General features: G+C 38.7%; 1 pseudogene across 1 annotated transcript; it reads right to left on the reverse strand.

Annotated features, from left to right (window-relative positions):
- Positions 1-2,848: 2,848 nt before the first annotated feature.
- LOC306666937 (ER lumen protein-retaining receptor 1-like) lies at positions 2,849-3,428 on the reverse strand (annotated as a pseudogene). Its single transcript has one exon. The product of its transcript is annotated as an ER lumen protein-retaining receptor 1-like (transcript).
- Between the last annotated feature and the right edge of the window lie 15,610 nt (positions 3,429-19,038).

Here is a 19,038-nt window from a genome sequence, read left to right on the forward strand (position 1 = left end):
GTGTGTGTGTGTGTGTGTGTGTTTTATATCCTATTCTGGAACCATATTTGGTCTAGTAGCCTAGAGTTACCTCTGTAATTGGCTCATGCCAATCTCCCTGTTTCTGGCATTATCCTTCTACAGAGAAATTAGGTTTTCAGTGTGCTATGGTCTAAATATATGTGCTCTTCTCCCCCAAATTCATATGTTGAAATTATAACCTCTAAGTTGATGGTATTAACAAGGGGGACCTTTGGGGAGTGACTAGGTCATGAGGGCAAAGCCCTTATTAATGGGATCAGTGCCATTATAAAAGAAGCCCCAGAACACTGCCTTGTCCCCCACTTTTTAATCATTTTTCCATGTGAAGCCACAGAGAAGTCCCCATCCATGAGGAATCAGCCCTCATCAGACACAAAATCTTAAACTACCTTGATTTTGGAATTCCCAGCCTCCACAACTGTGAGCAGTCAATTTCTGTTGTTTATGGATTATCCAGATTTAGGTATTTTGTTATAGTAATCTGAAGAGACTAAGACATAGTGCTTCAATATGAAATGTGAATGGACAACCAGGTATAAGAATATCTTGGGGATGCCTTCAATGGTGAAAAGAAAAACACAAGATAAAGGGAAAAAGTAGTTTAGAATAAATAGAAAGAAAAAAAATAGGAGTTACATTTCTGTCAAGACAGCATAATGGATTCCGCAGACCTGTTATCTGCAAAGTTGCTAAAAATTATACATCAAAAAAACCTCTGAAAATTGTCCTAAGAGCAAACAGCAAATGAAGAAACATTTATTTAAGAAAATCTGCTCAAACACCTCAAGAACAGTGAGAATCTGTGGTATATAGATTAAAGCCTCTTCTATGTTCTTCTAGCTCCGTGAGAAGCAGCTCCATCTCAAATGCTTTCAACCAACAATGGAATTTCTTTTCCCCAAAATTCCAGTCAAAAATCTCTATTCCCAGAATGGGAGAGACATTCTTTTTCAGTCATTTCCTGAGGCCAGTAGAATACTGATACCAAAACCAGACAAAGATAACAGAAGAAAACTATAGCCTATTATCTCTTATAAATGAAGGTAAAAATGTTCAAAAACTAGCAAATCTATAAAAATGCACATAAAAGCAACACATAAACATATTAAAATAATTTTATATATGAAAACAATGTTAAAAAATTATACATATATATGAAAGCAACATGTAAAAAGAATTATACTCCATGACAGAGTGAGACTTGCTCCGTAAATGTGAGGCTTCTTTAGTATCCCCAAATCAATTAATGTACATATCAATTGAACAAAACCCACAGGATCATCTTGGACACAGGAATTATATTGCAAGGTGCAACACTTCCCCCAGGCTATGTTGAATCAACAGCCCGGACCTCTTTAGAGCTAAGGCCACCTTATTTACTGTGTTCTAATATTAATGCACATAGCATATGGCACTTGCTATGTGACAAGCCCTCAGAGAACCACCTTACATATAGCAATTCATTTAGTTTTTATAATAATTCTGTGACAGAAGTACTAGCACTGTCACTCTACTTTGTAGTTGAGGATACTGAGGCACAGAATGAGCACCATGAGTGCAGTCTGTGGGTGAACTTTTTAAATATAATGATAGTCCTGTTAGCTTATTATTTCTGTCTTGAAAAATTGCCAGTCCCTGTTTCTTAGACTGAGTTTCCCCATAAGGAGTAGGCAGGGAGCTGACAGTTGTTCCATGAGTACTCTTTACTATATTTTTACTGACTTTCAGAGAAATATGTTAGAAATAACATAAGGTTGCAGCTCTTATAATAAAGTCCTCAGCTGAGACCTTAAAATAGGCATACAAGAGAACTTCCTCAACCAGATATAGGACATGGATGAAAAACACAGCAAACATCATACTTAATGGTAAAAGAATGAATGCTTTTCCCCTAAAATTAGGGGAAAACCAAAGAGGTCCACTCCCACTACATTGTGCTAGAAGTTCTAGCCAGGGAAATTAGGCAAGGAAAAGAAAAATAAGACATCATATCAAAAAGGAAGAAATGAAAATCTCTATCTACGGACATGATCTTATGTACAAATAATCCTATGGAATCCACCAAAAACTATTAGAACTAAGAAATGAGTCAAGAAAGTTTGCAGGATACAAAATCAATATTTAAAAATCAATCACTATTTCTACAGCATTGCAAGAAATGATCTGAAAATTAAATTACACCTAACAATGGAGCAACACCTGCCAAACATTAAAGGACACAGTTTCTCAATCCTAGTCTGTATTCAGGTGTGGAGGTAACATAAAGACATTTTTCAACATGCAAACCTCAGAAACTGTCTTAGGAAGTGAAAAGCACCCAGAAACCACTCCGGACAAGGAACTCACGTAAGAGATTTTATTAAGTGGACAGGCAGAGTGTTTGCCCACAGGGTGAGAGAGAAAGAGAGTAAATGAGAACGAGAGCGAGAGCGAGAGCGAGAGCGAGAGAGAGAGAGAGAGAGAGAGAGAGAGAGAGAGAGAGAGAGAGAGAGAAACAGAGAGAGTGCGCACAAGAGTGAGAGCAAGGGAGAGAGAGAGAGAGAGAGAGAGAGAGAGAATGGCAGTGGAGCCATTCTTAAGTAACCAGATTTCGCGGGCTAATAACAACAGACCAATGGCTGGCAAGGAGGTTTGTGGGCTAACAATCTGGACCGATTACTGGCTAGGAAGTTCACGGGCTAGTAATCTGTGTTATAAAGTGGTGTGGGGGAGGGAGAATAACAATGGCAGCAAAATAGCAGATCTGATGCTAATTTTCCTCCCTTTTTGTTTTTATAGATATCAAGGGTGGAATGATGGTCTTTCTTCTGTAGCTTCTTCCTGCTGGTTAGGGGTGAAGAGACTCATTCTGCCAGTAGAGGGAAGGCTGGACCAGGCCAGCCACAATGGCGATGAGATCACAAAAACCCTCAAATGGTAGCGCCAAATCCAGTTGAAGAGATAGAGGGTACAGTATACACCCAACACAAACAAGTAGTGGCTCATGATGGTCTCTGCCTCACCAGTCTTGCTCACCATGAACAGCTGTGGCAAGATGGTTACTGACTCCAGGTAGAGAGAGAAGGTCCAGAGGTTCATGGTCGACCAGGAATGCCAGGATGGCCATGGGAAGACAAGGAACTCCACCTGGAATGTATCATGGTTCCCATTGTAAGTGGCTTTGAACTTGCTGTAAATCATCTAGACCGTGGTGAAAGAGCAGGCTATATAGACCACCTTCATGCATGTGTTGTAAAGTGAGATGTAGATGGTGAAGAGGTCTAGGTAGCGGGCAGTGAACACACAGCAGACAGGACCTGGTTCTCCCCAGAAATCCCAGCACACGAGCACAACTTCCAGATTTTTAGCAGTAGCAAGACGATGGCTAGGAGGTGGGAGAGGTCTCCCAGGAATCAGAACAGATTCATGGCTGGGGCAGCTCTGGCAGGGCTTAGCTGGAGGGAGGCAGGCTGGTGGGGGCTGCCCACTGGAACTGCTGTTCTGGCGGGCAGTGGGCAGAGTGGTGGGCTCCCTCTGGTGGGCTCCACTAGGCTCTACAAGGGAGAGCTGAGGCCAGAGCTGGTGACCGAGCTAGAGTGGGGAAACGGGAGGAAAAGGAGAGATTAATTCCTTTTCATCTGCACGCTTGCTCACAGAGGTTACGTGGCCATTATGTGGCCATTTTGGATTGATTATCTAAAGGATAAGTTTTGGTGGTTTTAAATACCCCAGGGGTGAATATGCCGGAATGGAGGACCCAGATCCCATGGTGGAGACTGACACAGCCAAGTTAGTGTCCAAGGCATCCCGAGGTTACAGACTAGTTGGCTGGAGACAAGAAGGCAGCACAGAGATGGGGGTCATCACCCAACCATCAGTGTGTGCTGGCCAAAATCTGAGAAAGTTGAGGACTTGACATCAAGATTTTCAAGAAAGAGAGTGAAGAGGAGCCTGAACCCTGAGCAAGAATTTCCACCATAAAGATCGGGGACCCACCCATCAGATAAGGACAACTAAAGGGGCCAGCTATAACTATAAAAGTCGTGGCTGGGGGAACCCCCACTCCTCAACCAGCTCGAGGGCATGTCTCAAGTCAGTAGAGGAGTGTTTAAGTCGAATTAGGGAAAAACTCACCAATCTGGAGGCTGGTGGTGAATGTGGAGGAGAGCGTCTGGGCGAATTGAAGGTGAGAGCAGCACCTCTGAGTCTGGGGCGACAGATGGGATTCCACCTGCCTAAGTGATGGGAGAAGAGCCCATCCGAGTCACAGCACCAATGAAAGCACCCAGAAACCACTCCAGATGTGAGAACAGATGTAAGAGATTTTATTAAGCAGACAGGCAAAGTGTCTGTGGGGGTGGGGGGGGGGAGCGCAAAAAGTGTGAGCAAAGGAGAGAGAGAGAGAATGGCAGTGGAGCCATTCTTAAGTAGCCAAATTTTGCAGGTTAACAGATCAATGGCTGGCGAGGAGGTTCGTGAACTAACAATCTGGACCAATTACTGGCTAGGAAGTTCGCAGGCTAACAATCTGAGTTGTAAAGTGGTGTGGGGGCAGGAGAATAATGGTGGCAGCAAAATAGCAGATCTGATGCCAATAGGAAGTTTCCAGAAAATATGCTGAACAAAAGTAAAAGAGAAGAATTTTGGAGAGTCTCAAAGGATGTCCAAAAGCAGGTCTAGAGAGTGACAGGTTGAAACAGCACAGGGGTTCTGCAAGAATGGCACCAAATAAAAATGGCGGTGCTTTTGAAAAACAACGATGAGAATTAAAAACCAAAAATCAACAAAATTTCATTTTGCTTGTTTCCCAATAATCATAGGGAAGATATTTAAGATATTTAAGAAAGAAAGGAAAGATGCTTATAAAGATGAGAAGAAACTAAAAGGCATATAAGAAAGAGGATAATTATTTGATTCTGCAATGACATTTATATGCAACTATTCTTCATTAATTTAGCTGAAAATTATGATATAATGTTGAAGGATGGAGAGTTGAGATGGAAGTAAAGAATAAAATCCTTATCTTTCTTAGCAGAAGGTAAATTTCCTCAAATTGATAAACTGAGAAATGTGTAAGTACATGTGTAAGTACAATACTTCCAAAACAAAGGAAGGAAGGAAGGTAGGAAGGGAAAGGAGGGGAAAAAAAGAAAGAAAAAAAGCCAAAAGGACAAAAGTGACCAATTCTTCGAGATAAGAACTAATGAAAACAAGGAATGGAACTTTTATTAGAAAGTATTTCATTAGAAACTTTTATATTATTTTATATGTATTTTAAGAAAGTAAATATGTTTTGATAAAAACTTTCATTAATACAGAAGAAAGAAAAATAATATGGAAAACAATTATCAAATATACTGGGATCTGTGGCATTTTGGGATCACAGCTGCGGAAATATATGAATAATGTGTTCTCCAATTTGAGGCAAGAAAGAGGCTAGTTTGTTGTTATTTCATGATCCTGAATTTATTGGAGACCTAACCCACATTCTGATCTTATTTTTATTTGTTTCCCTGTTTTTGGTATGCCTATAAAAATGAAATTTGGTATGATGCTTGCTAAAGTTTGAATGTATCCCTCCAGAATGTGCATGTTGAAACAGTCATCAACATGCTCGTGTTAAGAGGTAGGACATTTAGGAGGTGATTGAGTCAGTAGGTCTTGCCCTCATGAACAGTATTCATGACCTTTTAAAGGAGGGGTCAGTGAGTTGTCAGTCCCTTTTGCCCTTCCATTTATTCTGCCATGCGAGGGCATAGCATTTGTGCTGTAGGGAGGAATTCTGCAATAGGGCCTCATATTTGAAGCATAGATGGGGTTCTCATAAGACCCTGAACCCACTGGAGCCTTGATCTTGGACTTCTGGACTCCAGAACCATGAGAAATAAACTTCAGTTTATAAACAGAAATACCCAGTCTCAGGCATTTTGTTATAGGCAACACAAATGAACCAAGACTGAGTTAAACATTTTTGGGTGAGCATGTGCCATAAGTGATGCTGTGTTCTTCATTTTACAACCCTTCAAAGAAATCAATGATGCTAAATGTGATTACGTGGTAAAAGTTGTGGCCAACAGATTCCTCCATTTTAAGACCATGTCTTTTTTTTTTTTTTTTTAAATCATTAATGTGTTTCTTTTATGAAAAACAAGTTGATGCATAGGTACCACATAAATATTTTGTTTTCTGACAAACTTTCACCTATAATTCATTGATCATCCTTGTCTGTATAAGTTATTTCAGTGGGAAATACAAAAATCACACTTTTTAAAAAAAGTCCTGTTATTCCTCCTGAATTTGTTGGTTGGCATTCTTCTGTGGAAAAGAGTTTTCTTCATTTATTTAGGGATATAGTAAGACCACTAAATTTTAAAAACTTCAACTTCTACTAACTATTGGTATCTTCTCCAGAGTTGCACCTCTATAATTTTGAAGAATTTTGCTTTGTACAACTCTTGGGGATAGGAAGTGTGCCCTTGATACAGTAGTCATTGTACACTTATATAAAAATGATGACAATTTTCTGAAAGACAACAGGAAAACTCCTTGGGGAAGGAGTCCCTGTACTAACTTATACAAAGTCAGATTTAGGCTAGGGACAATATATGCACCCCCATATCTGAATGCTTACCTTGGAACCTTCAAAATCAGCATGTATAAACAATCCCAGCAGCTGGTTTATTCCCCAGGGGTTCCTCCTCCCCCAAACTCTGTCCCACCAGGCACATTTGCTCCATTCTTATTTCTTACCTACTACTCTTTACCATCCACTGGAGAAGCATTGAGGCAACACTAGAAACAATTTGGGATATTCTCTGGTGTGGAGAAAGAAAGGGTAGGTGCATGTCATTCCTGTACTGTGTACCATAATCTTGTCTCTTCTGTCCTCTGCCAGAGTAAATGGAATCCACCATCAATTTTTTTTCTCCCTATGCTTCTAATAGACTGCATCTCTGCAATGCTGTACATTTTACAATATATTTATAAGCAAATGAGAAATTACAAGGCATCTCACTCAGAAATATTTGCACATCTAGTCAAGGCTTCTTGGTAAAAACGGTCCACATCTAGTGGAGTGGAGCAAAGTGTTCTCTTCTGGGCTCATTAGACATCTGCAGGGTCACTCTATTCCTGGTTTACCTAGAGCTACTGTCTGCTTAAAAGCTGTCACATCCACCTCCCTTTGTGCTCTGTGTTAGAGCAATTCACAGCAATGGAAAAATTTCAGTTCTTTTTCTCCCCCTCTTTCCCAGGGAACCTGTTGGCAATTACAGCCTTCACTTGACAAGATCCTTTTGACACAGCACAGCTGAAGGCAGTTGCCCCAGGAGGGTTCAGCTGTTTTAGGAACCGGCTGACAGTTATCTTCCTTCTATTTCCCCTGGCTACCACTTTTGTTGTTAAAACTTTTCCCGGACCTTTGGGGGTGGTTATTTCTTCTTGTACCATCGTGACAATTTTCTTTTCTCACTATGGGTGCTATCACATATAATTAAGTTCTGCACTCCAAAATAAAGACAGAAGTGGTGATTACATTACCATCAGCTGAACGCCGCCACTCCTAGCCCTACAAAATTCAGAGAAGTCCTGTGTTGACTTTCATTTTTGTTTGTTTTAAGTAAGAACTCAGTCCATACATACATGAAGCATTTCAGTTTAGAAACTAGAAGATGAGTTTGAACCATCCTATCTGTCTTTCTCAATCAAGGGCTTTCAACCTCGGTACTTTTAACATTTTGGATTGGATAACATTGTTGGGTTTGGGGGTCCTGTGACTTGTAGGATGTTTAACAGCATCCCTGCCTCTGTCTCTAACCACCTGATGCCACTAACTCCCCTCCCCCGAATTGTGACAGCCAAAAATATCCCCAGACACTACCAAATGTCATCTGGGGGTCAAAACTGACCTCCAATGAGAATCACTGCTCAAAATTGATAAAATAGTGTCATGGGCTGTACTCAACTTGTAACGTACATTTCATAGTTTTCTTCTTTTCCTGAGAAGTCTCACAAAGCCTCTACCTTACACGAATGTATAATAGAAATCAACTTCTTAATCTAACTTATTTATCTAAAGAGTTATCCAAAACGATTTCTAAAGAGTTTAACCAACTGGAGCAGGGATAAGAAGGAGAATGCTCTCACTCAGTGCAATAGACTAAACAATGCCAATTTATCCACAGTGTGTGACTTTAAAATGCTAGAAACAAATTAAGTCAAAAAAATAAGAACTTGTGTCATTATGCCATATTATTCCCCTTCTGTTGATTTGTTTTGAAGAATAAAATATTTAGGAAACTTTAGCAATTCTACCACCAGTAAGACTAGGTTATTTCAAAGGTTCCCTCTAAAATGATTACTCCAGGAACTAAGATACTTACACAGAGATGAAGGTTGATAGAATTTTTTGGGTAATCTCAACATGACTTCTGGGGACACTGACATCCCTTGTGGTAAAGCAGTTTAGCCAAGGACATATGGTGGCTGGATCAGGAAAGGTCTCCTCAAGCCCCGATCCACCAACTCTGCCTAACATGGTATGTGCTTCAAAAACCCAGTGAGGAGCAACAAAACTGCAAACTTTTTGAAGAAGGGTGAAGTTCATGCCAAAGAGATAATGAGAGAAAGGAATGCCACAGAGTATCTTTGTCATCTTACAGCTTGGCTCAGGTTTGTGCTGGCCCACTCTTGTAGAACAGTTTTATTTATATACGAGTCTGCTCTTGATGCTGTTTGTGTCTAGCAAGTGACTGAGACACAGCCAGCATTCAATAAATATCTGATAGGCAAATACTGGGTTACCAGTGCAGACACTATAAGATGGTGGGGAGGAGGGGGAAGGAAGGGAGGAGGAGGAGGCGCCTCTAAACACCACAGGAGAATCCACAGAGAATAGCTCTGATTTCTCTCACTCTAACAAGCAATACAAGTTTAGGAGGCAGAAACTTCTCTTGTTTTATCAAAGATGTAAGGAATGAAGAGAAAGGGTGTGTCTCTGGACGGAAGGCAATTTGGGAGCTCTGCAAAGGTGTAGGATAATCTTTAGCCCAGAACCCTTAGGAATTCTGGAGTTACTTCTTAATTTTTCATTTTAAAGATGATCTGGAATTAGTCTAAGATACCAGTGGGTATTAAATGTCTGTAGCAGGTGGAGTCATCATAATACCTGATCTCAAACTATGGTAAAGAGCTATAATCACTAAAACAGCATGGTATTGGCACAAAAATAGATGCAAAGACCCATGGAACAGACTAGAAGACAGAGAGACAAAGCAACATACATACAGTGATCTGATCCTTGACAAAGATGCCCAAAGCATAAGTTGGAGAAAAGATAGCCTCTTTAACAAATAATGCCAGGAAAACTGGATAATCACATGCAGAAGAATGAAACTAGATTCTTACCTCTCACCCACTCAAAGTGGATCAAAGACTTAGGCACTAGAACAGAGCCCCTGCACCTAATAGAAGAAAAAGTAGCCCAGATCTTCATCATGTCAGCCTAGGATCTGACTGCCTTAACAAGACTCTTAAAGCATAAGAAGTAAAAGCAATAATAAATAAATGAGATAGATTCAAACTAAAAGACTTTTTCTCAGCAAATGAAACAATCAAGAAAATGAAGAGAGAGCCTACAGAATGGGAGAAAATCTTTACCACACACACTTCAGGAAGAACACTAATCTCTAGGATACATAAAGAACTCAAAAACCTTAATAACAAAAAAACAGATAACCCAATCAAAAAATGGGCTAAGGAACTGAGCAGACACTTCACAGAAGAAGAAATACATTCAATCAACAAATATATGAAAAAATGTTCAACATCTTTAGCAATTAGAGAAATACAAATCAAAAACTAAGATTTCATTGCACTCTAGTCAGAATGGCAATTATGAAGAATATAAACAACAATAAGTGTTGGTGAGGATGCAGGGGAAAAGATACACTCGTACATACATTGCTGGTGGAACTGCAAATTTTTTCAACCATTATAGAAAGCAGTATGGAGATTCCTAAGAAAACTTGGAACTCCTTGGTTTAAACCCAAAGGACTTAAAATCAGCATATTACAGTGATTACAGTGATGCAGCCACATTAATGTTTATAGCAGCTCATCTCACAATAGCTAAACTATGGAACCAACCTAGGTAGTACCCTTCAACAGAAGAATGGATAAAGAAAATGTGATGTACATATCACATATATGTGATATTTATGTATGTGTGTGTGTGTATATATATATATATATATATATATATATATAATGGAATATTACTCAGCCTTAAGAATGAAATTATGGAATTTGCTGGTAAATGGATGAAGCTGGAGAATATGATGCTAAACAAAATAAGCCAATCCCATAAAACCAAAGGCTGAATGTTTTCTCTGATAAGTGGATGCTAATTCACAGTAAGGCGGGAGGAGCTAGGGAAGAATAGAGGTACCTTGGATTAGGTAGAGGGTAGTGAAGGAAAGGAAGGGGATATGGAGGGTAGGAAGGATAGTAAAATGAATCAGACATTATTACCCTATGTACATATATAACTATATGACCAGTGGAATTCTACATCATGTACAATCAGAAGAATGAGAACTTACACTCCATCTATATGTGATGTATCAAAGTGCCGTCTACTGTAACGTATAACTAATTAAAACACATAAAAAATAAAAATAAGTTCAAAAAAATTAAATAAGAGGAAGACCAATAGAGTAGAAGAAGGGGATCAAGGGGGAGAGGAGGTTGGGAAAGAGTATAGTACTGAGGATTCAAATGGAGAAACTGTTATATGCATTATGAATATGTTCAAATGAAACTCACTACATGCACAAAAAATAGTAATTAAAAATATTTTAATAAAAATGTCCGTAACAGGGCTTCTCTAACTCTAGTGTGTGTAGGAAGCTCCTGTGGATCTTGCTAAAAGTCCGATTTTGATTCAGTATGTCTGGAGCAGGGCCTGGATGTCTGCATTTCCAAAAGGTTCCCTAGTGAGGCTGATCCTGTTGGTCCATGGTGGTACAATGCATAATCAATTCAGAACTGAGTCTGGTTGACAATTATAATGCAATACAATAAAATGAATGACAACCTACTCATTTTTTCTCTATTCCTTCATGAGCAGTACTAGAGGATATTAAAATTTTATTCACTTTTACAATAAAGATTATCGGGAGTCTATTATATATATAAAAATTATTCTACAACATGAGAAAGATACAAGTATAAACCAGGAAGTGCTCTTAAACTCAAGGTGTTTCAAACAAATAAAGATAAAATACATGTATAAATAGCGAGAGTTTAAAGTAAAAGATAAGTTCGTCTGATTACAAACAAAATTCTAAGGTTTCAAATAGGGGAGGTAGATATACTTGGGAGTCACCTGAGATTCCAAGGTTTTGAATCAAATCGACCCAGGTACCCTCAGCATGGTCTGGAGCCAGTCACATAACATCTCCAAGCCTTAACCTCCCCACCTGCACAAAGGAGGCAAAACAGTCCATGCTTCATAACCACTAAAAGAGTCAACGCCTGAACCCAGCATGTATGTACTTTGGTAAACATTATCTAATATTGCTATTACCACTATTGTTATTAGTTTGGAAGAGGGGCCATTTGACTTGCACTAGGAAAAAATGTATGCTACTTAGGTAGAGGAAAAGAAGGAAGCAGCATAAACAAAGCGAGTACAGATCTGCAACTTTGGCAGGAAACAAGCAGGGCAGTAGGAGGAGGAGGAGGAGGAGAGACCACAGTCAGAGCTTGAGGAACTCTCAAATTCACCCAACATGGTAGAAATGAGACACACTGCAGTTTCTAAGCAGGTGGATGGTTAATGTGATTTCCTTCTAGATGAACTGGCAAGTTGCTTTTTATTTCCCAGTCAATTCGTTCATTCGTGTAATTCTCTTTTCCTTTGGTTTTAAGGATGCTCACTATTCCCAGCTATTCTCTTTGCTTCTAGTTCTGCATGTCTAAGTGCTGTCTAGTTCATGAGGCTGTGCTGATTTTCTTTGCCTTCTTGAAATGTTTCCCTAGCACAAGAATCCCAACCCACAGTGAGTTCTTTGCTTCTTATGCCGTCATCTATCTTCTACAATAGAATACACATTTTCTTAAAGTGTTATTAGGTATTACATAAAAAATGAGTTCCATGTCCAAAAAAGGAGGAAATTCTGGGTTAAGAAAAGTTATTCAGATTTTAATGTGGCATAAGTCCCCAGAGTCTTTAATATATGAATATGTTGGAGAATCTCCAAGAAGGAGACCTAGTGTGAGCATTTCCCCAGCTTACAAGACCATGTGACACTTTTCACAGAGCATCTTGTAGGACTGCTGTTTTTCAGAAGTGTTTTCTGTGACCTTCAGGCAACATTTAGCATGATATCTTACCTTTGCTTTTGCATTTAATTTCATCTTCTCTACAACCAACATTTAGAAAACGCCAGCAAAAGAACAAAATCTTAACTGTACACAGAGATGCTCTCTATGTATTTGTGTGTGTGTGTGTGTGAGTCCATAATTCAATCTGCCATAAACTGACCCTTAATTTAGGGCCACTGCTTATGGTTGTGCTAATTGAGAACAACAAAATTTTATGAAGTCATTTTCAGTCAAATTCTGGACATTTTTAGGGGCAACATTCACCTCTACTACCGTATAAATAGCACCTGCCCAAAAAGTGCACAAATAGGCCCATTGCCTCCTCCCCCAGGACTGTGCCCAGTGCCCAGGACTGTGGTTCATGGGTTTTTGTCATTTGCACCAGAAAGCAGAACACAGAAAATCTTCATATACTCTTAAATATTTCACTTACACAAAATCATCAATTAGTACCATACACTTCACCAATGATTTTATTAGGGAGAAAGCTGAAGGAATTTACACCACACATCTCCAGTGAACATTTTAAAAATTACCCATTTGACATTTCTATTATCCTGAAAACATTACAGCTTTGCCGCTAGTGTGGGCATTTTTTGTCCTTCTTCACACTGAATTTCCTCTTTTTTTATTCTTTGAACTACTGTTATAATGCATAAAAATGAAAGTAGGTATCTTCAACAGAACTTTTATTACATCAGGGAGAAACAAGTGGCATTTGAAGATTTTTAAGGACAAAATAGGGATGCCAGCAAAACAAATCAACAAGAAAGCTCTTTACTGTCAACAAATTATAAATGCCTGTATTTATCAACTGGCTCAGATTACACAATGAGATAATGCTTACGCCATGCATTATAATCAGTTTTTATGCTGACTTGATAAAGTGTGGTACCCCACCTCTCTGAAACCTTCAGTAGCTCATAAGATCCTAACAGCAGTGTGTGAGCCCTGAGCATTCCCAGCAAGAAAACTGGGCACTGTGCTAGCAGAGTGAAAAGTCGTGCTCCCCACTGAAAAATGGGCAGAGAACTTTAGACTAATCTTCAGGCAAGTGCCATTTGTACCTGGTGGGTGGGCAGTAAAGGTCCATGAGAGCGGAACAGTTAACATCCCAGTGGATGAACCTAGAAAATAGTCCTCTCAGACCTGCTTCTCCTGCAGCTGCTACTAAAGGCAGGTGACATGCTGGGAGCACAAGGCCTTAGCCTGAAGACAGCCCCTTTCTTTCACTGAAGGAAAAACAGAAGCCTAGTAAAAGGAGAAACACATTTTATCTTTGAACTACGGAAAGCCCTGTGGGGTCTTTGGATCATTTTGTGACGCCATTTTCTGTCAGATCCTGGAGATTTGCATAAATGGGAAACAGTGTATATTGGCTTACACCCCACTTTATCACGTTTGACACTTTGCTCCTCTGATGAAGTTACTTTAGTGCAAAATAGAAAAGGTAGGCAAAACAAGTTCTCTTATACTGGTTAAATCCTGAGCTGTTAATTAACAGCAAATCTGCGGGAATATTTTATGACACCTTTTGATGACCCACAGGCTGATTCTAGCTCAAGAAGCCTTTCTTCCTTCTTCTTAACCTTTATTTTATTTATTTATTTTTATGTGGTGCTGAGAATCGAACCCAGTGCCTCACATACGCTAAGCAAGCACTCTACCACTGAGCCACAACCCCAGTCTTCTTCCTTTTTTTTAACTATGCTCACTTAACAAGGAAACTTGTGGAGCAGGCAATGGCGTCACGGCAAGCTTGTTTCAAGAAAGGCACAATGGTAGACAATAAATATGAGTTGACAGGACTCCCTGAGCCCAAATAGCTGCAGTGCAGGTTTAGACCCACCGGTATGCGAGAGCATTAGAAATCCCCCCAGTCCAAGAGAGTAGTGCTTTTCATGATTGAATATAGTTTGCTGACTCCAGTGGAATACAGTAATTTCTTCTAAAGATGTGGGCTGTGTCATTAACATGTATTCTTTATTGTCCCACTTTCTCTTTCCTAATTCTCAAATTTACATTCTTTTGCTCTGTAGGTCTCTGAAGGGCTTTCCCTGCCACACCCCATTGCACATAAGACAACAAAAGTAATAAAGCTGTTAGTTATATTTTTTAGGAAACATTTGTTAGGAAATATTTTTTTCTGTTGTATAAGCAAAACTAGCTCATTGTAGAACATCTAGAAGGTCGAAAGAGTATTTAAAAATATGTCTGTACATTGCCATTGCCCTGAGATAAGTCAATTTGATCTTCTCTCGTGGAATTCGTAATTATGATGTAAGTGATTGGAAGTGGGTCAGGAGCCATAGATGCGTAGAACAAAGAACCCAAATGTTAGCAGAACCCAGAAAAGATATCAGCAACTCTCACAGCTGAAGAAATTTAGACCATTTGTGTAGAAGTGTGATTTGAAGAACAGCAGCAGCAGCAGCAACATGAGTTTGTACAGTCTCTCAAGTAGAATCCCAGACTGAGTGAACCAGAATCTGCAGGTGATTTGCATGTTAAAGTTTGGTATTCGCTGCTCTAGATCATCGGAGTCCACAGCTGGGTTTGAATCCTGGAAAACATTCTTTCTGCATTTGTGAGGCCTGATGGTATGCTGTGCCTTCCTGTGTTTCATGAATCCAGATACAAGTTCAAGAAGTTAATCAGTGAAAGAGCCAGGATTCAGACGGAGTCCATCCAGTTAACTATGGTGTTATATTTCTAGTCCCACTCTCCAGTGCCTTGCTGTTTTCCTATTAGTTTTAGCCTTCCTTTAGATATCTAATAAAATTTCATCATTCTTTTCATATGGAATTTATATATTTCAATATATTTTTCAGTATTTGTTCATTTTTACACAGTAGGTTTTCATGCTCCTTTGAACTATTTTTTTATAATATTTAGGATTATACTTATAGTATAATTATTTTTAATTTTTTATTGTTTTTTCTATTTAGTTATGCATAACAGCAGAATGCATTTTGATTCATTGTACACAAATGGGGTACAATTTTCATTTCTCTGGTTGTAAATGATGTAGAGTCACACCATTTGTATAATCATACATGTATATAGTATAAATTTTATGTTTTTTAGAAAATTCATTTCTTTTGACTGTGCTTGATTTGGGCCTTTTTCATAGTAGAAAAATATGATTTAAGTCCCAGAAAAACTACAGAAAATAGATATAAAGTATCTGAGGTAAAATCTTAGGCACTGCCTTTAGGAGGAAGACTCAAGTCTTTGACAGATCAAGTTTTCTACTATGACTTTACTAATCACTTTTTTATGTTATGAGACACAAAGACAATGACAGTAGCTATTAGGTCCATGGTTTCTAAACCCTGCTGCATGCTAGAATTTCCTTGGAGCTTATAAAAATCTCCATATTCTGCTCAGGTTGAACCCCTACAAATTAAATCAAAATTTCCTGTGATGGGTGTCTTTTATCAGTGGTTTTTAAAGATTCCCAGGCGATTCCAAAGTGCAACACAGTATGGAGACAATGTGCTAAATCATACATTCCTTAATAACAGCACCTGACAGACTTCTGGTGTCCCTGTTTAATAAATTCGGATTTGCCAACATTGGGTTTCTTTGCTTAAAGTGAGGCACATTTAAAGCATCTGATACTGATAGCAATTATTCTTTCTGTGTGTAAGAAAATGGAGAGTTTGGGGGATCCATTCCACAGTTTATAAATTAGAATCTGCAATGAGTAAGATCTTGGGTTAATTCTCTTGCACGTTGAGATGTTAGATGCACTCATCTGTCTCCTTCTCTGGGATATAACTGCTGAAAGGCCTACACTAGACTAGAACCATCCTTGTTTCCCCAGTGGAACCAGATAGTGCCTTGTAGACCAACAGAGCTCAGGAACTGTTGACTTTTAAGTTGGGTGTATGCCATAGTGTGCTGCTGATTCAATATAAAAAAACTGGGATGTAAAGAACATTCTTAGTATCAAAGAAAAGATAGATGTTCCTTAAATTGCTTATAGAATGGATAACCCTTGTCACAGACTCTTTTAGGAGCCTAATGAAAGATAATTTTTCTATCCTTAAAATTTCTGCTTAAGTCTGGGTATGGTCATGCCTGTAATGCCAGCTGCTTAAAAGGCTGAGGCTGGGGCTGGGGAGATAGCTCAGTCGGTGGAGTGCTTACCTTGTAAGCACAAGGTTCTGGGTTCGATCCCCAGCACGCCCCCCCCCCCCCAAAAAAAAAAAGGCCGAGGCTATAGGATTGCAAGTTCAAGGCCAACCTGGGCAAATTAAAGACACCCTATATCAAAATAGAATAAAAAGGGCTGGGAATGTAACTCAGTGGTAGAGTGCTTGCCTAGCATGGGCAAGGCTCAAGGTTCAACCTCTAACATTGAAAAACAAATCTGCATCCATTATTATGGATGGTTCATACATTATGTATTATGGTTCATACATTCCTGGAAGTCCCTATGTAGATTTCTTCCCATGTCCAAGGCTAGAGCAGTTGCTGAAATCTTGAGGTATATAAGCAACTTTCCTTCATTTTCAGAATTAAGAGAGAGCCAAGTGGGATTTTTTTTAAAGTACTAAGGAAAATTTAATTAAAAGGCTAAACTTAAAATAGTTTTACAAGGACATGGCAAAGGTGTTTGTTTATTTGGGCCTTTACACGTAACTCTTAAGAAAGCGTTTTGACCAGTACTTTGGTTTTCTTCTCTCCAGGTACTGTGTTTCTTTAGTAACTTTTAAAAACCTTAAATAAATCTATGATCTAGACTGACTATGGAATTTAACAGAAGAAGAGAATCATGCATATTAGCATAGATACTCAAATCCAATCTAAAAGAGAAGGAGCAACCTGAATAGAAAAAAGAAGTGGAAAAGTTCACTTCCATAGACTCCATACCCAGGCAATTAGTTCTATTATTGAGACAGAAAGCAGAAAGAACAAAAAATATGTTGTCAAATACATGTGCCTGGAAGTAAGATTGGAAAATCCTTCTAAATTGGGTTGGGTACACAATTCCAATTTAAGAAAGACTGATGATAAAAACATTTTCTACAATTTTGCTGTCTACCCATGTGAATCATAATCTAATATTTAGTATGTGGGTATTAAACTTATTTATTTACTTATATCTTGTTTATTTCATGTAAGATATAAAGTGGATTCTGTGGATACATGTGCCAAAGAGATGAAAAATAAGTGGAAAACAAAATTAAACACAGGTCAAAAACTGTATGCTATAGATTCTGCGTAATTGGGATATGACAGCTATTAGTTGCTAAGACACAAGGACTACTAATTGAGCTATAAGTTTTATTATATTAAAACAATGAATGTATTCACAATATCCTAAAATAAAAACAGATCTATTGTCCCTGTAATTGAAATTAGAGAGAAAAATGCCTTCTGCATTGTCATGAAGAGAATCATATTAAAAATTAAAAAAACATCCCCAACTTCTGTACAGCCACAAGCTTCATAAGATTATGGCATCACAAGTCAAAACTACACTGAGATTTCATCTCACTCCAGTCAGAATGGCAGTCATCAAGAGTACAAACAATAATAAATGCTGGAGAGGTTGTGGAGAAAAAGGGACCCTTACTCTGTTGGTGGGATTGTAATTAGTACAACCACTATGGAAATCAATATGAGGTTTCCTCAAAAGACTAGCAATGGAACCACTATATGACCAGCTAGACCACTCCTCAGTGTTTATCCCAAAGAATTAAAGTCATCTACTACAGTGATACATGCATGCCCACGTTTGCAGCAGCACAATTCACAATAGCTAAACTATGAAACCAGCCTAGGTGTCCATCACACAATGAATGGACAAAGAAAGTGTAGTATGCATACACAATGGACTTTTATTCAGCCATAAAGCAAAACAAAATTATGTCATTTTTAGGAATATGGATAGAACTTGAGATCATTATATTAAGCAAAATAAGCCAAACATGGAAGGTCAAGGTTTATGTGTTTTCTCTCATAGGTGGAAGCTAGAGAGGAAAAAAGAAAAGAAAGGTGTGGGGTGGGAATCTCATGAAAATCAAGGGGAGAGAGAATAGAGGAAAGGGACTCAGGAGGAGAAAGGAAGGGAAGGGGGAAGTGCAGGGCAATGATATTGGCCAGATTATATTATTATATTATATGCACATATGAATATGTAACAATGAATCCCACATTATGTACAACTATAATGCGCCAATAAAAATATGGATTAAATAAATAAATGAGGGCATCAAGTTCCTGAGCATAAATTTCAAGGAAAAGTAGACAGGATACATGTTTATCTTGTTCACTGTAAATGTTATCTGAACTGCCACAACACTCTTTCTCTACCCTGACTCTTATAGGGAAAGGTTCTATGTGCACTTCAATAAAAGGAGGTCTATAACTATCTCAGGAAGTCCTGCCCTCAGCTGCAGCCTTGATTATAAGAGTTGCAACCTTGTGTTATTTCTAACATTTTTCTCTGAAAGTCAATAAAAATATAGTAAAGAGTCAACTCCCTGCCTCCTCCTTATGGGGAAACTCAATCTGAGAAACAGAGACTGGCAATTTTTCAAGGCAGAAAATTCTAACAAGCTAACAGAACTATCAGTTATGGGACAGTAAAAACATTACATTTAAAAAGTTCACCCACAGACTGCACTCAGGGTGCTC

Source organism: Sciurus vulgaris (genome assembly GCF_902686455.1).
Source record: "Sciurus vulgaris genome assembly, chromosome: 7".
In the NCBI taxonomy this organism is placed as follows: domain Eukaryota; kingdom Metazoa; phylum Chordata; class Mammalia; order Rodentia; family Sciuridae; genus Sciurus; species Sciurus vulgaris.